Here is a 21,101-nt window from a genome sequence, read left to right as displayed (position 1 = left end):
TGTGAGAAGTGGAGGAGAGAAAAGAATCAGGAGTGCCCAGAGGGCTTCTGGATTAAATGGCTGGGAGTGGGGATACTTGTAATCAGGATCCAGAATGTAACAACAGTAGGTGTTGCTGATTCAGCACTTCCAAGCACAAAACCAATTTCCCAACCTCTAATCTGGAATCCCAGGGAAGTTATAGTCAAGCCAGTCGGTAGAGTATTTCAAGGACAGAGTTTGCTGCTCAAGACGGATAGCAGGCATGCAGAGATACAGCCCTAGCACGTTAATTATATTTGAGCTCCTAATGTTACCTGTTGCAGTGACTTCTGTGGGCATAGCTGGGAGTGGCTTTACAGGAAGACAGACAGAGAGGTTTTAGTACTTGTTCATCCCTGCCTCTCTCGCTACCACGTACCACTTATGTCTCCCTAATCCCTCCCAGTGATTTTGGACTTGAAGCAGCATATTGTTGACTTAATTTCATAGCACGCCTTTCATGTACTTATTTTTAAGTAAAGTGAATTATAACCAATTTTGTTGTGAGAACTTTAAGAGATCATTGAGAATAAGTGAAAACACCCCATGGTGTTAAAAAGCTAAGCTTTGGAACGGTACGCTTCCATAGTGAAAGATGAAAACCCAATGTCTGCCCAGGGCCTAGAAGCAACCACAGTTCTTCTCCTCTCCCAACATTTTGGTTTTTGTTGTTGTTGTTGTCATTAGTGTAAGGCAAGCTACTTATTGTTTGCGGCCCCGTCTCTCCATATATCCAAGAAGTATATATTCAAGTCTGAGGGAGGACATAGGGACTTTCCAGTACAGTCTATCCAATTCTACAACTGCATCGACATTCTGCACATTTTCATTTTGACCCGTGGAGGAAAAAACACAACAGTCTCATAGTTATTTCGTAAGCGATCTCAAACTTTTTCCTTCACCTATTTCTTCCTTTTATTTATCCATATTCTTCTGTGCACTCTATCGGGTCACACTTTTGTCATTGCTCTTCTCGCTGAGAAGCCCGTGACTCCTCAGAGTGACATGGTGAAGTTGATCTTGATTCACACAGACCTGGGCTCATGTGGTGTCTCCACATTATCCTCACCTGAATGCTCTTGAGCCTGTTTCTTCCTAAGTACAGTTAGAGACAATGGTAATAAGCTCACCTAAGATTTATGTGAAGATTAAATTAAGCTCCATTATGCATATGACAAGGATTTTCTCCTTGAGCAAATTTTAGTCAGGCTCCTGAGTCCTCTGCTCAACTAAGCCCAACCATGACCTTCCACCTCTGTTCCTGTGGAGTCCAATTTTAGCAAGAGTCCTGCTAAATCAGCTTAAGAGATGCTTAAGTATCTGATGAATCAGCTTAAGTATCTGATGGAATTCTTCATCTTCCCTTATCCTCCAGGTGATAGGTGATCACCCTGGTCTGCCTTCAGCAAGAATCCTGTTGAGTTGGTTTCACAAGAATTCCCTGTTCTTGATGTTTCCTCTTAGTAATTTTCCATCCACTGACCCCCTCCCTGATGCATGGCTATAAATCTCCACTTTCCTTTGTTGCATTCGGAATTGAGCCCAGTGCTCTTCTTCCCCTATTGCAATAGTTCTTGTAACATCAGGTTTACTGTTTTAACTAAGGCCCAGCCCTCCGTCTTTTTGAGAGAGATGAAAGCCTCATACACTGTTCCTACTGTAAAGCAATTTTCAAACATTAAAAACACGACCTTCATGCAAATATAAGGTGAATACATATTAAAGATGTATTTAATTCAGTGAGAAAACCAATGGGATAGAAAAGTTGTTTCAGAGGATTATAGGAGAAAAGAGATATTTATATATAGTCATTGAAAGGACAGCTGAAATAAAATTGTTGAAGTAGATACAAAACTGGGTAATGCCTTGCACGGTAGCAAAATTATATCTTGGGGGATTATTCTTCTAAAGGACAAGAATCATTTGCATTGCACCATTTCCTATAGGTATTCATCTACCCTTACCTACTTGTAAAATACCTTAATCAACAGTAGATGGTAGGGGTGCCTGAGTGGTCAGTCAGTTAAGCATCTGACTTCTGCTTATATCATGATCTCATGATTTCAGGGTCCTGGGATCAAGCCCCATGTGGGGCTCTGTACTCAGTGGTGTGTCTACTACTCTCTCCCTCTTCCCTTCCCCCTGCTCCTACTCTATCTCCTTCTCAAATAAATAAATAAAATCTTAAAAAGAAAAAGCCAATAAAGAGTAAATCAAAGCAAAGCAAAGAAAGACAATACAGCTAGAGAATTAGATCATCCTCGGGTGGCCCCAATAATCAGGGGATGATTTTGAAGAGACACAAAGTCATCCTTTTGTCTCTTTGCCTATTTTCAAGTTTTAAGTAGAATTATTTTTTTCTTTATGCTAGAATATCATTGGTGTCCAACAAATATTGACCAGAATTATTTGATAATTATATCTATATACAAAACCTATATACAAAACCTCATAAGCCTCAGGCAAAAAAGTAGTAAGAGGAAAACTCTTAGCATCAAATGCTGTCACTGAACAAGAAAAAAGAAGAAATAAAAAAATGACTGCATTATATTATGAAGATTATTAACCCAAATCTGAGAGCTGAACCCTAAGAAAGACAGAATAGTACAGACCAAAGAGAGGAATTTTCATTAGAAAGAAATTGGCTGGATATATAAAAATTCAGCACAGTCTTAAACTCTAATTAAGATAGAATAACTGTAAAATATATAATAAGTTGAATTTTAGTTTACTTACATTTTAGGACAAGAAATAAAGTAAGACCCAACAGAAGTTCCAAATACTTTTTTATGGCCTCTCACAGTATAAACTTTCTTAATTTCATTTCTTAACTTTTTTATCCCTTTGAATAGCAATGCTTAAAATACGTCATACTCAAGACAGGAAGGGTTAGGTATCAAAGGTTGAGAAAACTGAGAGAAAGTGCAAGGTCACCTTTGAATCAATGTCAGGAACATGTAGGGTAAAAATAACGGCTATCAAAGGCATCTGTACGCCAGTCCTTCGGTAGCATACACACACCAGCAGGGTTAAGGACAGCATGTTTGTGAAGACAGGGTTGGAATCCCTCGGGTGGATTTACCAGTTATTTCTCTTTAGGCAGCCCACATAATCTCTCAAAGCCTCAACTTTCTCATCAAGGTGGCCAGTAACACATTTCACTGGGACTTCTGTGAGCATTAAATGAGCAAACACCCATACAGAGTTTATCACAGTCCCTGAGGCACAACAGATACTAGTAAATATGTCCTACTTTTTTCTGCCCCCAGGATCACCTTTCGAAAAGATGTGTAAATACATGAAAAGCAAGAAAGGGCTTTTGAACTGTATTCTCAGTCACCTAGAAAGGAAGGAGGTCAGTATCTGTTTCATTTTTCTTTTCCCTTCCTACCTCTGGTATTTTAAAGTTTCTTTCGCAGGAAAACCCAATCACATACTCATTTAAATGTAAGTATTTAATTAATCATCAAAATGTTCTTTCTTCTGAAGCTCTTTTCTTTTAAAAAAAAAAAAAAACAGTATAAGGAAACTCAGGTAGGGAATCCAAAAGGGACTGACTTCACCAACATTGTTTATCTTCCTTTGTTTCCATTATTTTACTTCCCCCCTAGCATAGGATTCCTGGACACTTGAAACAAACAAACAAAAACTTTTCTAAGCAAGGACACCAAAGGGCAAAATTTTCCTCCCCCAGGGAATGACAAAGAAAGGCAAGAGACGAGAAGACAGGGCAGACTCTTGTGTACTGCTACTGCTATCGTCCGCCTTCCTCCATAAATCCCACTCAGAAACCAGAAATAAAAGATGACCTTCACTTTGGCACTGTGGTGCTATTTCTCCTACACTCAGTCCCCTGCCAGACTTATTAAACAGTTCTGTGCCCAGTGTGTGTAAGTCCTTCCCTCACTATTTCCAGGGCCTCCATCCTCAATCCCAGAGGCACAGAAAAGCTGGCTCTTCCCAGCTCCTTTCTGGGAACCACCACTCACGGCTTAAGACTAACCTCCCAAAAGGATCATTCCTGCCTTGCTGGCATGTTCCAACCCAAAACTGTCTTTCCTTTTCAGATGTACTGAACTACCAGATGAAGCCAGTCTGGACCCAGCTTCATTCATGCTGAAGTTTCACTGGGCAAGGAGCAGACTCCTCAGAGGTGCCCTCACAAGGCAACCACCCAGCATCTGCCCCTGTGAGCCTCCAGTCTAGATACAATGTTGTGCCACTTGATGGGACAAAGATCCTCAGTCTCCAACTGAAGTTTCTGCCCTCCCATCTGGAGCCCACCTCAATCCAAGAGGCATATATATCCATTCCAGGTTCTGGTTCCTCCTGGATCTGTCTTGCTGGTTGTCATTAGCCTACCTAGGCCCTGCCAGGACAGGACTATGAGGGCTGGAATCAAGCCCTTTATTCAACTCATTCAATAAACTTCTTGGGGGAAAGGAGAGCAGGAAGGGAATGATTCTCTCCCAGGACTTGGGGAAGGGGGAGTATCAAGCAATTTTGTTGCATGTCAACCTCAATTTTAATGTAAAGACTTTCAGCCAGTGAGTCCTCACTGGAGGGACCACTGATTTGTTATGAACCCACTCCCAGAAGGCCCTGTGAGGAGTTAGGCCACACTCGTATACCATGCCCTCCACGTCGGCCCCAATGCCAGTCCTGTGCAGGCAAAGAGGGGGGCCCCAAGGACGGGGACGATGAGCCACTGTGAGAGTGTGTGGGAAAGGAGGAAAGGGTGTTTTTAATCTTCTTCTTCCAGTAAACATACATTCACCACCCATTTGGACCACATGACTGTGCCATCAGTCATAGGAATAAGCTGAGTAACCGCTTTGGGGCAATTCTAGAAATCTACAGAAGCCTGAAGCCATATTATCTGGAGTACCCTTTCATCAACATCCTTAGGAGATCTTCACATGTCCTTGGAGGACACGTCTCCTCTATAATTCTCAACCCTCTGTCTGCTGTGACATAAAATGGGGATACTACTGTAACCCTCATACCACAGGCCTGCATAAACTCTCTTTTTCCTTGAACTGTTCTGAGGAGCAAACACTGTAAAATATGCAAATTATCTGGCACACACAGAAAGTGTTCCAAAATTAATAATTCTCTTTCCCTTGCATTTACGTGAGAAGGGCCAATTATTCTGGAAGGGCAGGGCAATGGATTTCGTGGCAACTGTTCAGGCTTCTGGGGAGACTCCATCTCTAGTTCTGCCGCTTCTTGGCTGTTTACTAATATGGCACGAGTCTGGTATTTCACTGTGTTCCACTGCAGAAGGAGATCGCACTTACTTTGGAGGGAGTTATGTGCTGTAAATGAGATGACACATGTCGACATGAAACATCAGAAAGCATATGCTCACTTAGAACTGAGGCCCTTTGTCTTGCACACAGCGGGGTTTCTTTATTCAAAAACTGTACCAGTAACACCAGAACGGCCCAGGCGCCCAGGCTAGAATCAGCATCAGCATGTTGTCCATATATCACAGTGTGCTGTGTGAACCATGGAGCCACTGGAGTTATTTCCAAAAAAAAAAAAGGAAAGGAAAGGAGAAAGAAAAGAAAGAAGCAAGCAAAACAAAACCAAAACATGTCGGCTTCACTAAGCAGCAGATTCACCCCTTCGTCCTCAGCGAGCACACACGAGCACACACCTAGTTCTGTTTTGTTTTGTTAATGTATTTTATATGCCATAAGGTTTCATAAAATCACTCCAGGAAATAAAGGCTGGTTACAAAGGATTTTAACTGAATGTATTTTAATAGCCCACAACATTCTCCAGCACACACACAAAAAACAACATCAAATATAAAATACCCATCAGAAAAGCCACGCATTTCACGTAAACATGGGCAAAAGTTAGAAGAGGGGAGAGGAGAACACAAATCATCCTTTCCCGCAGTGACTGAAGGATATTTGATTTGCTATGTTTGAAAAGACGAAGAAAGATCAAATTTTTTTACTTTTTAGAGGTAATGCTCGGGCTGCTGACCATCTTATCTCCCAGCTCCAGACCATCTCCTTGTCAAGGAAGAAGAAAGATTTAAACCACTTTCCAAATGGCAAAGTCCTCCTCCTTTAGGACAGAGGACAAAACCAATTTTCTTTTAACAGGTGCTCAACATGTGCATCTGGCAAAGCTTTCAAGACAAAGATTCCAAGGATTTTACGACACACTTAGGAAACGAATAGCCTTGCTTCACCTTGGTCCAAAAATCTGACTCTTCCAACTGATAGAAACATTGACTGTCATCGAGTTCAGGGTGCTTTCACTCTTAATACTAGCTGCCCCGCCTTATCCAAAAGAAACCCTCCAGGAGCTCTAACCTGTGAGGAAGTTGGAAGTTGCTTGTCCAGAAGAAGTGGGAGGCCAGAACCTAGCTCGCTCTGTCCCTACTCCCTTTCCCAGCAGGGACCCCTATGCTCATCATCAGAAACTTAGGGCTCATGGAAACACAGTTTGAAGGTGAGTAAACACACCTACCCTCCTATCACAGATGAAACTGAAGTGAAAAAAAAAAAAGTGCCTAGTGGATAAATGGGTGAGGCCTGGCCAAACATTGGAGGGGTTCAGAACAGCCACTTCCCGGCCTCAATGCAGCCAGAGTGACTATATGACCCACCTGAGGCCAATAAAATGTCAGAGGAAATCTGCTAACGGTCAGTTTTCTGATGGCAGAGCCAAAGTAAGAGGAGAGTTACTGGTGTTTCCTTTTCCTCTTTATTCCTGTTGAGCATAAGAGGGCGTAATGCCTGGTGTTCCAGCAGCCCTCTCGAAACTAAGAAGAGCAAGCAAAAGACCAAAGGCCAACATGCTTCATGTGGGTGAGAAGAAGAGGAGAAGAGAGCTTGGGTCCTTGATGACGTCCTTGAGCTATTTAATGAATCTGAAGCCACTTGCTGCTGACTTCTGGTTAAGTAAACAATAAATGTCCTTATAGTAAAAAGCACTGTTGGTCAAGTCTTCTGCTACTGTATCCTACGTAAAAGAAAACAGGTACTTTAAAGTCAGTGTGCTACATCGTAAGTAGCACCTGCATTTCTCCATAAATTATCTCTGATTTCTATTTTCAAACTAAAGTCAGATGGAAAGTTAAAAAGGAGGAATGGTTCAGCCACCAAAAGACAGTTTGGCAATTTCTTACAAAGCCAAACATTTAGTCTTTATCATACAATCTAGCCATTGTGCTGGGGTTATAGACACGGGGCTCCATCCCAGGACCCTGGGATGATGACCTGAGCCAAAGCCAGATGCTTAACCAACTGAGCCACTCATGAGCCCCTGGGTGACTCTTAAATGAGTGTTTCTAAGTGAAGGATGTCAGTCTGAAAAGGCTATAGACTGTTTGGTTTCAACTATGTGACATTCTGGATAAGACAAAACCATGGAAACAATAAAAAGATCGGATCAGCGGTTGCCAGGGCTTTGGAGGCTGGGGTGCAGGCGTGGGGACGGGAGGCGAGGTTTGTGAGGGACAGGCGGAGTACAGGGGATTTGGGGGCAGTGAAGCCATTTTGTATGATACTGTAATGGAGGATACATGACATTACGCACTTGTCAAAACCACAGAGGGCGCCTGGATGGCTCAGTCAGTTAAGCGTCTGCCTTTGGCTCAGGTCCTGATCTCAGGATCTTGGGATCAAGTCCCCCATTGGGCTCCCTGCTCATTCTCTTCCTCTTAAATTAATAAATAAAATCTTTTTTAAAGATTAAAAACCTAAAACTACACAACACAGAGAGTGAATCTTAAGGTAAACTATGAATGTTAATGATAATAATGTATCAGTATTGATTCGTTAATCTTTTTATGGAAGCACACTAATACAACATGTTGGTAACAGGAAAAACTGTGTGCAGAAAAGGAAATATATCTTGGAACTCTGTCTTATCTGCTCAGTTTTTCTATAAATCTAAAACCGTTCTAATAAAATAAAGTCTAGGGGCACCTGGGTGGTTCAGTGGGTTAAGCAGCTGATTGCAGCTCAGGTCATGATCTCAGGGTCCTGGGATCGAGCCCCAAATCCAGCTTCTTGTCAGCAGGGAGCCTGCTTCTCTCTCCCTCTGTCTTACCCCCTGCTTGTTCTCTCTCTCTTTCTCTCAAATAAATAAATCTTAAAAATAAAAAAATAATAAAAATTAAAAATAAACTCAAGGGAAGAAGCGGAAGGATGAAGGAGGGGACGGGAAGCAAAGAATCCCTGAAGTTAATAAGTGTTCTTCTCAAATCAGTCTGGAAACTCACTCAGTTTCAACATGGCGTGGAAAGGTCTGCACCAGCCCTTCTATCCTCACTGTTCCACAAACCACCCTCCTTACCCCTACCAAGACGGATCTCTGACCTTGACCTTAAGCAGCTCCCGACGACCTCCGTCTCCCCTTCACTGCACTGTTGCAGGGATTTCCTGAGCACATCCACGCTCTCCAGCAGGGCGCGCCATTATTTGCATTGGGCCCCTGCGCTTGCGCATCAGGGTCCTCCTTCCACCAGCCCTAGCCATGCCCTCCGCTTTCCAAGGCATCCCTATGGTTCCCATGTTATTTTTACCTCTGATAATGACATCTCTGGGGGGAAAAAAATAGTCTTCTTCAGATGCTTCTCTGCATGAATGGAAGTAATAATCTAGTCGATAATAAATCTCCCAGGTCCTGCAAGTGGTTTCCAAAGGGATTCTCGTCTACCCAAGCCTTGTTCACCTGCTCCCCAGACCCGGCCCAGAACTCCGACCACCGTGGAGATCTAGCTTCTCCGTGGAAATGGAGCAGTTTCTGAATTCAGTACATATTTATGAAAGGAGGTCTGACAAGCCAGTCCCAAATGTGTCTTGGATCTTTTCTTCTACGGTGTTCTCTGCAGTCTGGATGTGGACTTCAAATTTTAGTTCTAAACAGACTGAGGTTGTAGTTGGGTAACTGACTTGATGGGGGAAAAAAAAAACTGTAGTAAAAATAAAAAATCAGGGATTACTTGGCTCAACTCTCTTCCCCTCTTTTTTTTTTTTTTTCCTTTCTCATCTCTTCTGAATAAAATGCAAGTGGGCACACCATCAGGATCCTCACTGAAAGTGTGGCCTCTATGAAATTGGCCGGAAGAAGGCATTTGTTAAGCAAACACATTCCCTGGAGAGAAGTCACTGTGTCCAGATCAATGAAGCATTGGTAATGGGGGCCACCAGCTGGGGACTAAAATGCTTGTGTTAGTTAGCATGATTTGGGGGTGATAATGGGATTTTATCTGAATGAATCATTCCCACAAGTAGGGCATGGGTGTCTTTCATACATTCAGACCAAACAAGAATGAATAATAACAAACAGTTCTCCCCACAATGTCAGGCTGTCTCACAACTCTCAGCCTTTGCACATACTGTTCCCTCTGCCTGGAATATCCACCCCCAGCCTCATCCCCACCCCTGGCCCTTCTTGATCACATCCACATTCATTATTCAGGACACAGTGGGAAACCTGCAACTTTCCCAAAGTGGGTATTGGGTTCCTCCTCTCTGTCCTGTATCACCTGGTACCTATCACCTTTCATAGGGACTATCTGTTCACAGGTCCTTATCTCCATTAAACCAAGAGCTGGAAAGACAGGGCCTCCCTCTTATTTGTCTTTCCAGCTCCTGCAACAGGGACAGCATGCTACCCTTAGTAGGCCGTCCACAGATGCCTACTCAAAACAAGGATCACAAAAGAAATAAACACACAAATGGACTTCGTAGCACCCTCCATGTGGTAGATTTAAAAAGCCTTCTTCTAAACAATCTCTTTCAACAAGAAATATTTTTCAGTTTGACAAAATATTACCATGCATTATGTGCACCATTTAGCACAAAAATAAGCCCACAAAATTTAACTCTAGGGAAAGCTTAACTATGTGCGTTATTCTTCCAAAACACCAAGTAAAACAAATACACTTCCATGTTGCTTTGATGGACATGAGTATCTGTGATGCGATAAATTACACAACTACACACACAGATGCATTCCTTGCAGGCAATCCTGTTCCTTCATCTCGCATCTTATACAACCACAAAGCAATTAAACTTGGTGTGCGTGGGGCACTGAAATCATTTTTTGCATACTTACTGGGACCTGGGATGCTGGGCTTGTTAATGGCAATGAGGTTGTCTGGAAGATAAGCTTACTAGAGTCGTGGCAGTTTGCAGTGCAGACTGGCTGGACCCCTTCCAGTCATTCTCCAGAGACCTTCCAGAGGAAACTGCATGTGCCTCGGGGGACAGCGCTCTACGCCAGGGGGTCAACTCTGCAGGGCCTATCAGCTGGCCTCTGGGAGGACTGCCCCCAGTAGCATGGGTCAAACTCACTGGGAAACCCATCCTAATAAGGAAAATGTCGACACTTCCTCCCCTTATCAGTAATTCTGACGTCTACTGCGGGGTACAGACAGAATCAGGAAATCAAACTTGAGCTCCAAGAGATGAGAAAAGCCATTTTAAGGGTATTTTTAAACTGCTCCTAGGACTTTGACTTTAGCTCATTACATCTCAGGGTTCATTCAATCATTCATGCAAATACTTGAGTGCCTTCCCTGGACTCGGCCCTGTGCCAAACACAATCAGTTCAATAAACAGCCATCATCTTGGGGTGGCTGGTCAATTTGTACTATCAAAATTTTTTCTTTTTTTTTTTCCACGTATACATTTCCCACCTTGGCTGTCAATGTGAAAGGTTTCCATTTGATTTGATGCTGAATTCAGCACAAGAAAATAAGGAACATAAAACAATGAGACAGAAAAATATTCTTAGCAAATAAAAGTAATATAAAAGAAGTAAAAAAATACATTCTTAGTATTATTTTTTCATCTTAAAATGTAGTTGACTAAAAAAATAAAATGTAGTTGACTAGAAGATCCCAAAGGACCGACTGGTTTAAAAAACTGACTCACTACTATTCAGGAAAATATAAATTAAAATAACAATAAGATACCAGTTAAGATATTCGGAGCAAAGAATAAGAATTCTACAGTATCAAGTGTCAGTAGGAATATGGAGTAAATAAGATGACGTCCACTGATGATTAGGAGTGTAAATAAATGAATAAACCCTGTTTAGAGAACAACTTGGTAGTTTATAACAAAGCTGAATAAGCTTTTCTTCAATATTCAAAATAAATAAACAAACAATATTCTAAATAAATAAATAAGCTGTTCTTCAATATTTCTGACAATCACATATATGCTCAGGGTGGCATGGACAAAAAATATTTGCTGAGGAATTTTTTTTTTTTAAATAGGCTCCATGCCCAGTGTGGAGTCCAACACAGGGCTTGAACTCACAGCCGTGAGATTAAGACCTGAGCTGAAATCAAGATTTGGACACTCAACTGACGGAGCCACACAGGCACCCCCAGGAATAGTTTTTATATGGCAAAATTGGCAACAACTTACATGTCCATCAACAGATAAATAAAATGTCATGAGGATACAGTCTAAAGGCCACCCAATATAGAGCACTTTAAGGGATAAACTGTATTTACATTCGTGGTTGAAACACAATAACATAACAACAAATAGACCAAACAAGATGGAGAATATATAAATACCACACCATTTATGTAAATTAGAAAATAATACTATAGATTTTTCAAGGATATATGCTGTGAGAATATACAAATAAAATTGGTGGTTCTCAAATAGGGGTGAATCACCTTTTGCTGCTTCCTGGGGGACATGTGACAATGTCTGGAGACACTTTTCTTTGACATAACTTAGGGAGGGGGTGTTACTGGACTCTACAGGGTATTGGCCAGACATGCTGCTACCATCCTACGATGTAAAGAACAACATCCCACCAATAAAAAATTACCTAGCCTAAAAGGTCAGTAGCACGAAGATTGAGAAACTGCTCTAGAATACAGTTGTTTGTAGATTTTAATTATTTAATTAATAATCTCTTGGCACAAATTTAACTTCCCTGGCATGTATAACCCTTCAAAGCAGCCAGTGGCTGGAGTCTGGATGTTACCAAGTCCAAGATACAACATGCCATGCTTCATTTTCCCAGAAGAAAAAGGAGGGGGTGGGGGCAGAAGGACAAGGAAGAAAAGAAGACGACTCTCCAGAGGCTTCTGAAGCGTGCTTTCCTCCCCTTTGAGACTTGAGAGATTAAAATGTCCCCAGCATGCTAAATACATGTCTTTTGTGGGCTCCAGCACTATCGTCAAATGTCACCAAGCCTGAAATGGGCTCACACTCGCACTGACTCCTTCCTTCCTTCCATCTCGACCTCTCTCTCCCATGATTCTTCCGTCAAATAGTGGTATCATTTGCTAGTTAGTAACTACCAATTGGAATTTCCTGTGAAAAATTATTTGTAAATTATGTTTTGGGAAATTTATTATTATTTTTTTTTTTTAGAGAAAGAGAGCATGTAAGCAGGTGGGGGAGGGGGGTACAGAGGGAGACGAAGAGAGAAAGTCTTAAGCAGACTTTCTCTTAAGGGGTCTTGATCTCACAACCCTGAGATCATGACCTGAGTAAGCTGAAATCAAGAGTTGGGTACATAACGGACTGAGCCATCCAGGCACCCGTTTGGGTAAATGTAAATCATGTTTAAATGAACCAATGTACATCTTTACTTAAAGAAACTTGCTAAAGAAACCTTTGTGAAGTTCTTATTGTACAATAATCCCAGCCTAATTCATCTGCTGCCTTAACGATTAATGACTATACGTTAGAATCTGTAGCAAGACACACATGTATTAAAGTCAAACCTGTTCCAAGTTCCTGCAGTGTTCTCATTTCACTAAATTGCCCCTTTCTCTGTTACCCCTTCAAAACTTTGCAACACAGCCTACAAAATTTCTTTATACCTGAATTCTAGGAGGAAAACATTCCTGTTCCAAAAGGTACATGAAGATACATGTGCTCACTCTAACCTGAAACTAGACCTGTAAATATCCAAAGCCAAAAGAAGATCAATCCATCAATAAACTTCATATTATATTGATGCAGACACAAAATGAGATCAGTAATTCCAGGAATCTTTTTTAAAAACATATGTCTGAACAGCGGATGCCAGATTAGGGCAGGGCAGGGTTCGGGAGAGCCCACAACTATGGAGGCAGAGTTCTAGGGTGTGTCTGTGTGGCGAAGGAACAGTTCTGTATCTTGATTGGGGTTGTGATTACATAAATCCACATAAGCAAAAGAATTTTTCAGAACTATAAACACACGCAAAAATAGAATCAGTGCACAACACACTGAGGAAATCCCAGCAAAGTTTGTAGTCTAATTCACTGTGTTGTGCAATGACAATTTCCCGGTTTTGATAATGTTCTAATTAAGTCAGATGTTACCATTGGGAGAAGCTGGATTAAGGGATGGCTCTATACATGTTTGTTGTTGTTGTTTGTTTGTTTTTAATTTCTAGTGACTCTATAATGAGTTCAATATGAAATTTTTTAAAAATTAAAATTAAAACCATGTTGCATATGAAAAAATGATCAACATTATATGTCATTGGGGAATTGCTAGTTAAAACAACAATGAGATAACACTACACATCTATTGGAATAGCTGAAAATCCAAAGCACTGACAACACCGAATTCTGGTGAGGATGCAGACCGAAAGGATGTCTCATTCATTGTTGTTGGGAATGCACAATGATGCAGCCATTTTGGAAGGCAATTTGGCAGTTCCTTTCAAAATTAAACAGACTTCCACCGTGTGATCTAAAAGTCGCATTCCTTGGTATTTACCCAAATAAGTAGAAAACTTTCGTCCATACAAAAATCTATACCCAAATGTTTGTAGCAACCTTATTAATAATCGCCAAAACTCAGAAGCAACCAAGACATCCTTTAATAGTTGAGCACATAATGAGCAGTCTGTCCACACAATGGAATAGTATTCAGCCACTAGGTATCAAGCCACACACACACTAAAGGATGAATCTGATATGCATATGTCTAAGTGAAGGAAGTCGGGTCTGAAAAGACTTACGCGGTCTGATTCCAATGATACAGCTTCCTAGGAAAGGCTAAACTACAGAGACAGTAAAAAGACCAATAGCTGCCAGGGGCTCTGGATGGGGGTGGGCAGAAATGTGGGATGAAGAGGTAGAGCACAGGAGATTTTTAGGGCTGTAAAACTATTCTGTGTGATACTGTAACAATGGATCCCTACACTATACATTTGTTAAAATGTACAGAACTGTACAAAACAAAGAGTGAACTCTGATGTAACCTATGGTGTTCAGTTAATAATAATGCATCATCCATTGCTTCAACTGCCACACATGTACCACACTAATGCAGGACGTTAGTAAGAAGGGAAACTGTGCAGGGAGAAGGGGCATATGAGAATTCTCTGTACTTACTGATTTCTCTATAAACCTAAAACTTCTCTTAAAACAATAACATCAATTAATTTAAAAAATAAAGGAAGAAACTACGTCAGTCTATTTGTAAATGAGGTCCATTTTGGTAGAGAACATGAATACTACTTTACCCACAGCTGCACGGAGTTTACATCCATAATTGTATCCTCATGTTCCCCATATTAAAGAAACAGTCCTCATTCAGCAAGGGTTAAATAAAATCATGCTTGTGAAACTGCTCTGGAAGCATGGAGGAATCCTGCAAACAGGAGTGTAATTCTAATCTTGCTCAGGTCACACAACAGATAGGCATGCTGATGAAGCCCCCAGGAGGAGTCCGGGCAGCTCGTCTACCTAAATGATGCCCAACTCTCCAAGATCTACTGGGAAAAATTAGCAGCAAACACAAATAAGCCCCTACTTCTCTCAAATGCATCTCAGTGAGATTCCGGTATTTGGGAAAGGTGGGAGAAAGAGCAGCAGGGCAGTATTTGTACCTCTACACTCACTGTACCCTGAATCTCAATAGCCAAGAAGCAGAAGCAACCCAAAGGTCCCCTGGCAGATGAAAGGGCAAATAAAATGTGGGCTAGACGTACAATGGGATACTATTCAGCCTTCAAAAGAAGCAGTTCAGCAAAATGTCTTTTGTATCATTTTGTAATGATACTTTGTACGTCTTGTAAAAATGTACCCAAAGAACATGCCAGACAGGGCTGAATCTCGTGGGCTTTATGCTAAGTGAAATAAGCCAGTCACAAAAGGACAAATACTGCTTGACTCCTCTCATGTGAGGTCATCAAACTCTTAGAAACCGAGAGTGGAGTGGTGGTTGCCAGGGGCTGGGAGCACGGAGAATGGAGAATGAGGAGTTACTGTTCAATGGGTATGGAGTTTCACTTTGCAAGATGAGAAAGTTCTAGAGATCTGTTGCACAACAATATTCAGTTCCACTGAACTGTACACCTAAAAATGGTTAAGATGATAAATTTTATGTTTCTCACCACAATTTTAAAAAATGTTTTTTAATAACATCAGGAGCATGACATTCACAGAATATCCTGGAAGTTTAAACATTGATTACAATTCTGGCCATGACTTTGAAAGTTTGAGTGAAACCCTAACTCAAAGGAGGACAGAGTTTAGCAGAGTCAGTATCATAAACCCAGAGAAAAGAACACCGGGGAGCTGATACACAAAATTTTTTGCAGATGACAAAAAACGAACAAAACAAGTTCCCTAAAACCTACCAGATACCAGAAGTTCATGGTGGGGAATTTCAGATCCTGACCTCACTTTGAACTAATGCTGATTTTCATTATCTTCTCAGCCAGTAACAATAGTGAAAAGAGCTGTCATTAGTGAAGCATTCGTTTTGTGCTGGTTTATATGCATCATTTCACTGACTCCCCTTAGCAACTTTACATGGCAGATGTCCTGGTTATTTATTGCTGTGTAACAAACCATCCCAATAATTAGTGGCATCAAACAGCAACTATCATGTATTTTGTTCATGACCATATCGCTTGGCAGAGTTGAGCAGGCCTGGGTGGTCTACGCTCCATGTGGAGTTAGCCAGGGCAACTCACCTGGGGCTTGCCACCATGATCCACTCGGCATGGCTCTCTTCTAAGGGTGGCAAGCTGTGCTAGCTGTCAGCGGGGAGCTCAGCCAGGCCTGTGGGCCAGCATCCTCATTTCCTCCCATGTGGGTCTCTCCATGAACAGCTTGATCTTCCTCACAGCATGGTGGCTGGCTTCCAAGAGTTGGAACACCAGAGAGCAAGATGGAGGTGCGTAGCGTTTTTAGGATCTTGCCTTGCAAGGCATATAGCACTACTTCTACTACACTCTGTCGGTCAAGATGCTCACAGCCTTCCCCTCAAGATCAAAGAGAAGAGACAGAAACCCTATTACAAAGTGAGAGGACTGTCATTTCACAGAATGAGTGACATTGGTAAAAATATGTGGAATGAGAGATGTTGGTTTGGCCATCTTTGAAAAATACAAAGTATTATCAGTATTATCCCCATTTTGTAGATGGGGAAACTGAGCTTTGAAAAGGTAATTAACTGTCTCCTCCACCCCAAGTCACAAAACTATTAAGTAATGGAGCCAAGATACAAATTCAGATATATATGACTCCCAGAGTCCAGAGCCGTTAACTACTCAACTATTCTTTTTTTTTTTTAACTTTATTTATTCATTTGATAGCAACACAGCAAGAAAGGGAACACAAGCAGAGGGAGGGGGAGAGGGAGAATCAGGCTCCCCACCAAGCAGGGAGCCCGATGCGGGGCTCAATCCCAGGACCCTGGGATCATGACCAGAACTTAAGGCAGATTCTCAACAACAGAGCCACCCAAGCGCCCCACTTCTCAACTATTCTTAACCACTGTTTCCCACTTCCTCTTCAGTTCCCACTCTAAATACACCAGCTCCAAAGATAATTACTTTCTTTGCATACTAAGGGCCTATTTTATGTAAATAACATGAAAATAAACTTGAACTTCCCAACTACAGCACTTTAGTGACTGACACATAGAAAACTCTCCAAATTGTTGCTAAATGAGATATGTGTCTTCTTTTCTGTACTAAACTATGAAGTCCCTTGAAGGAAAGGATCAAGTTCAGCATAACCTGGTATTTATATGAAATCCAAGCATTATCTTGCACACAGCAGGAGTTGGATAAATGCATATTCAAAATGTACTTACTTACTTACATGCCTGTCTCTCCTTCTCTCCACCAGACTATGAGCTACTGAAAGGCAGGGACAAAGGGCCGGCTGTCTAGGTCACCACAGTCTCCATGAGCATGTCCCACCCCAGCACACGTACAACCCTACACCGTGGGCCCTCCACAAATCCTCTGCTGAACAAAGAAATGAATGCATACATGACCTACAGGAATGAAAACTGAATGAACAATGATCCAAATTTCTAATAATTTTCTTCACTCAAACAAGAGAAAGCTAGTACAATTCAAGAAATGAGACCCCATTATTGGGCCTGTGGGTCCAGCCCTAAAAGAAGGCAACCTGACTTAAATTTTGGTAAAGAAAAAAAAAAAAAAACAGTGGGTTACATGTTGGGGAGAAAGAGGTAAAGCTGCAAAGGGAAGAAGACAGAAGTGGGAAGATTTTTAGCTGAATGAAGAACAGGGTGCTGTCCACGAGCCGTCCGTCTACCCTAGCTCTTTCTGACGGCCTCCCTACTTCGATGCTGGGGTCAGTGCAGAAGGCATCAGGGTAAGGGAAGGAAGAAAGGAATTCACGTTTACCAACACCGTTCCATGCCAGGTCCTCTGCTAAGTAAGAGCCTGGTCTTTTACTCCCACGCAGACGTTTTCATAATAAAACCTGGAGCGGCTGCAACAGGAAGGAGGAAGGAGAAGTAGCAGAGCATTTTGCTGGTTCTTAGAAAACCATTTTAAGAAATAATTATGGAGATAGAGCAACTAATTCTCCCTCACCGATATTCTGAATGGGAAATCCCACAGGTATGAATAGTGATTGTTAATGGATGAATTCAAAGAACAGTAATCTCCTTCGGTTAAAAAAAAAAAAAAAAAAAAGGAAAACAAATGCAGTCCTCTTTCTTGCATTCACCATCAGCTCCCAGTGTCTTCTAGTTTTCTGCATTTACTACAACCCTTCTTAATTTTAAAAAGAAACCTCTGCAGCAAGCTCCGTGTTCTTTCTTTTCCAGGAGCAAGTGGGTAAACTTCATCGGTGGCGGCAATGAAAGGAGAAAATGATAGCAGAGAAAAAGTAGTATCTTCGTGATTTCATCCTCAAGTTTCTTCGCGAAAAATTTAATTTTGCTGGCGACTGCCCTTTTAAATGTGTTAAATTAAAGAGAGTTAATATAATCTGCTTTTCCAATTTCTCTATTAGAGGGTCTCTTTTCTTGCACACAGTGTACAAAAATGGCTTTTTTAGGGAGAGGGACTTTAGCAGTATATTGTTATGTTGAGAAAACTAATATTCATATGACTAATGAGCACAATTTTCTTTATCTGGTTCATAAAAATTTCCTGTCACCTCTGGTAATTATGAAAAACACTTAGCTGAAAGTACGCAGAGTCTCCGTTTTCAGAACTGCACCTCCCACTCCAGCAGTAATATTGTGACCATTTGAGCTTATGTCATCACGGATGGCTTTAGTTTTGCTGTCACAGGGAATGGTGGCTCATATCTCTCATCGCTAGCACCACCCCTCTGTTTCAGTCCCAAGGCTGTACTTAGCTAATGTGTGCTCCCCAGAGACGAAAATTCTGTTTAAAGTCCTCTTCCTCAATCTCAACCACCTCCCACTTCTACCCACAAAACGTATGTTTGGAATGAAACAATACTGGGGTGCCTCGTGGCTCAGTGGTTAGGCCTCTGCCTTCAGCTCAGGTCATGATCCTGGGGTCCTGGGATCGAGTCCAACATCAGGCTCCCTGCTCAGTGGGAGGCCTGCTTCTTCCAACTCCCATTCTCCCTGCTTCTGTTCCCTCTTTCGCTGTGTCTCTCTGTCAAATAAATAAATAAAATCTTAAAAAAAAAAAAAAAGATGAAAAGGTGATCAACCCATCACATTAGTCATTAAAATAAAAATTGTTATAAAAAAAAAAAAAAGAAACAATACTAACTTTCACTCCATGCCATGGCCCAACCACCTGTTTAAAGTACTGGTAATAATTGTCACGATTAGAATGCACTTTACAAGCCATTCTAAAACACTGAATAGGAAAGAGCTCTGCTGAAGAACAAACTGAATTCTTAAGGAAAAACAAAAAAGAAGTGGAAGGATCCGTGGCATGGCTTTCAAACAGAGCTCTGTTCTCAGGGGTCAAAGTGTTTGTGGGGCCCTCGGGGGAGGCTGCGCCTACCACCTCAGCCCCAGCCACTTCTGCTTTATCTACGACCTTCTGTGGTAAGTGTCGGCTACAAGATACCTCTTGAATCAATCACCAACTTTTATGTTAAATAACTAGTAGATGAAAATATTCTTTTTTTAAAAAAGATTTTATTTATTTATTTGACAGAGAGAGACACAGCAGGAGAGGGAACACAAGCACAGGGAGTGGGAGAGGGAGAAGCAGGCTTCCCGCCGAGCAGGAAGCCCGATACGGGGCTCCATTCCAGGAGCCCGGGATCATGACCCAAGCCAAAGGCAGACAGATGCTTAATGACTGAGCCACCCAGGCACCCCTAGATGAAAATGTTCTTAAGACATTATTTATACCATAGTCGACCAAGCAAAATAGTCTAGCATGCCAGCTAATATGAGGAAAGACTACACTGAAACAACTACAGAAAGACCATGGCAAATACAACTGTCATTTCTGCTTCTGTCTTTTTTTTTTCAAGAACAGTATAGCTTTTAAAATATCTGTGCACATTCTTTGAAACTCTTCTCTTTATTTTTGACATTCCTCCCTATAAATGGTGACTCCTAGTTCCCCCTTCCCTTAGACTGGCCTTTTCTAACACATAGAATGTTTCAGAAATAATGCTGTGTGATTTCCAAGGCTACCACCCAAAATGGATACAGCTGCCACTTGACTGACTCTGTGTCAAACTTTGGTTCTGGGGAAGGCCAGCCATCCCGTCAAGAAGACCAGTGCTACCTCACCAGCCCTGTGAATGAACGATCTCGGAGCAAATGTTCCAGCCCTAGTCTGACATCTGAGAACCACTTCAGGACAGACCCTCAGCCACAACTGCCCAGCCAAGCTACTCCTGGACCCATGACCCATGGAAACGAGGAAAGGTCATAGAAACCTCTTGTTGAGTTAGCCACTAAGTTTTGGGGTAACTGTTAAACAATAAATCACTAGTACAAGAAAGTAACTCAACTAGTTTTTTTTGTTCGTTTTCTTTTTCTTTCTTTCTTTTTTATTTTTTTTTTTAAAGATTTTATTTATTTATTTATTTATTTGACACACAGAGATCACAAGTAAGCAGAGAGGCAGGCAGAGAGAGAGAAGAGAGAGAGAGGAGGAAGCAGGCCCCCTGCGGAGCAGAGAGCCCGATGCGGGACTCGATCCCAGGACCCTGGGATCATGACCTGAGCAGAAGACAGAGGCTTTAACCCACTGAGCTACTCAGGCGCCCCTCCTTTTTCTTTTTTTACTCACAACATCTAGGCTCTAGCCAAACTATAATATCTATCCTTTGTCTGACACTTCCCCTGTCTGAAGTCCCTACTCTCGTCCCTTCCCCAACTCAGGCATGACTTCTCAGCTCACTGGGAATCTTTCCCTCCTCCCAACCCCTTGGAACTTCCGAGCCTCCCTTGATCCTTCGTGTTGGTTATCTGTGTGCTTGTCTCCTCTTCCTGACCAGACTGCAAGACCGAGAAAGCTGTGTTTCTAAAGAAAGTCTCCATCGACCTGGAATCCACACAACATACCTTGTTGCGTGTCACAGGTGTCCAGTCGATCAACTGAAAAATGGAAGGAAACACCTCTTGGTGCAATATGGCGAATAAACAGGGCAAGCAGCAAATGAACCGAGTCATCTGAAGCCATTTCTCACTTCTCAGAAAAAAATCCCCATGGCCAAAACACGAGTGTCCATGTGACGTGCAAACTTAGAGCCCACAGTTCTCCTTTTCTCACTGTCCCTCACCTGTCATTCAGGAAAACACTCTTCAGCACTTGTCTGAGAACTGAGAGCAAATACAAAAGCAGTAAACTGAAAGGGTAAATGAAGAGAAGTCAATCTACATTCACCAGGATAC

General features: G+C 41.8%; 1 protein-coding gene across 37 annotated transcripts in view; it reads right to left on the bottom strand.

Moving 5' to 3' along the window:
- Positions 1-21,101, bottom strand: part of ELMO1 (engulfment and cell motility 1) — a 521,082-nt gene that overhangs the window by 468,085 nt on the left and 31,896 nt on the right. For 2 of the 37 annotated variants that reach the window (XM_082693126.1, XM_082693127.1), the window contains one exon: positions 17,085-17,241. The exons of the other annotated variants lie outside the window; for them this stretch is intronic. The gene's annotated coding sequence lies outside the window, so the exon portion shown is untranslated. The remainder of the gene's footprint in view (positions 1-17,084; positions 17,242-21,101) is intronic. 37 annotated transcript variants of the gene reach the window in all.

This window comes from Mustela nivalis (assembly GCF_964662115.1).
Source record: "Mustela nivalis genome assembly, chromosome: 12".
Taxonomy (NCBI): domain Eukaryota; kingdom Metazoa; phylum Chordata; class Mammalia; order Carnivora; family Mustelidae; genus Mustela; species Mustela nivalis.
Note: the sequence above shows the minus strand (reverse complement) of the source record. Positions and strands in the feature narration are given on the sequence as shown.